The sequence below is a fragment of the Triticum aestivum genome, chromosome 7B (genome assembly GCF_018294505.1).
Source record: "Triticum aestivum cultivar Chinese Spring chromosome 7B, IWGSC CS RefSeq v2.1, whole genome shotgun sequence".
Lineage (NCBI taxonomy): Eukaryota > Viridiplantae > Streptophyta > Magnoliopsida > Poales > Poaceae > Triticum > Triticum aestivum.
In genome coordinates, this window is record NC_057813.1 from 74,909,098 (window position 1) to 74,910,146 (window position 1,049).

The following is a 1,049-nucleotide window of genomic DNA, read 5'->3' on the forward strand; positions in this document are numbered from 1 at the left end:
AGGTTAAGACTCTGTAGTGCCGGTTGGTGACGCAAACCGGTACTATAGGTTAGACCTTTAGTACCGGTTTGTGTCACAAACCGTCACTAAAGGGGCTCGTGGGGCCCTGGCCTGACGCCAGCCTGCCACCACCCCTTTAGTACCGGTTCGTGGCACGAACCGGTACTAAAGGTTCAGTACGAACCGACAGTAATGCATAGCCATTCGAACCGACACTATTGATCACATTAGTGCCGGTTTTTTTACAAACCGGCACTAATGTGCTTCACGTTCGACCCTTTTTCTACTAGTGATAGGTCGACGTACTGAACCATGGCGGCAGGGCCTAGGGCACTCTGGATGTCTTGGACCCAAGCCCGGAGATGCAGTCCATCATGGACAGTGCGCAACTTGTAGCGATGATGAGGGACCATCGTGTAGATGAGAGGGGAAAGCTCAATGATGTAGCAACTGTATACCCAATGGTCCGTCCAGAAAAGTCAGGATCGGCCATCGCCGAGCTACCAGCTGGAAACTAGATGCCCGGACAATGCCCGGACGACGCGGGAGGGGGGTGGCTCAAGGGACGGTTTAGAGCGATGCGTTCAAGCCAAATCCTTCATGCATGCAAGGCCAGGCCAGCTCGTTGGATCCAGAACCCCGAGGCCCCCAAAATCAAAGGCCCGCAAATGCGAGGCAGCTCATATGTTGTATTCAATTATACATGTTCTTTCGTTTCTTTAGCTCACCATGTATCTGCTGCCCGGTACTCAGCGAACGCAATTTGAGCTTTTGATTTCAAAAGCAGTACATCGGTAACCGTATAGGGAGCAGATTTACAAACGTGTAATATTGTCGTCACATTAGCTAAATGTCAGTCGATTGATTTTGATTTGGGGTCAGCCGATTTTAAGAGTTTGCCGGAGGGGGGCTGGAGGGAAGAAAGGAGCTCGCTGGCAGCCCCATCATCTATCTTAGGGTGGAGGGTGGGGCGAAAGAACGGCGGTGGTGCAAATTCACCGGAGGGAGAAAACTGATGATCGCTGGGGAGGGGGAGGGTAGTAGCACAA